This window comes from Mastomys coucha, unplaced genomic scaffold (genome assembly GCF_008632895.1).
Source record: "Mastomys coucha isolate ucsf_1 unplaced genomic scaffold, UCSF_Mcou_1 pScaffold11, whole genome shotgun sequence".
Lineage (NCBI taxonomy): Eukaryota > Metazoa > Chordata > Mammalia > Rodentia > Muridae > Mastomys > Mastomys coucha.
Window position 1 is genome coordinate 25563100 of NW_022196893.1, and position 436 is coordinate 25563535.

Here is a 436-nt window from a genome sequence, read left to right on the forward strand (position 1 = left end):
CTTGAGTCACCTCTCCAGCTCTGCCCTTTGTAGCACACATCTTGTCTTCTAGGCTCCAGATGCCTGTATTCAACTGCTGCTGCTGTTCTTGGTGGCCATTTATGGTACTGGCATCTCTAAAACACTGCTGTCTTCCACTGCAACTAGGCTTCACCAATAGCCTCTCATAGGTTCTCTTCATGGTTCCAAACCTCAACTCCTTTGCATGACACCTTCAGTCCTGGGCCATCAATTGCAACTGAGGATGCAACTTCACCAATGACCTCCCATGACTTCTCACTGTGCCAAGCCTCAGCTGCTCTTCATGACCTCTTCATGCCTTCAAAACCAGTACCACCTGGGTGACTCTTACACATTATCAAGTCCTACTGCAGCACAAGGTACAACCTCGGCTATCTCTGGAACACAGCCTCTTTGTGCTCTCAGAAAACACTTC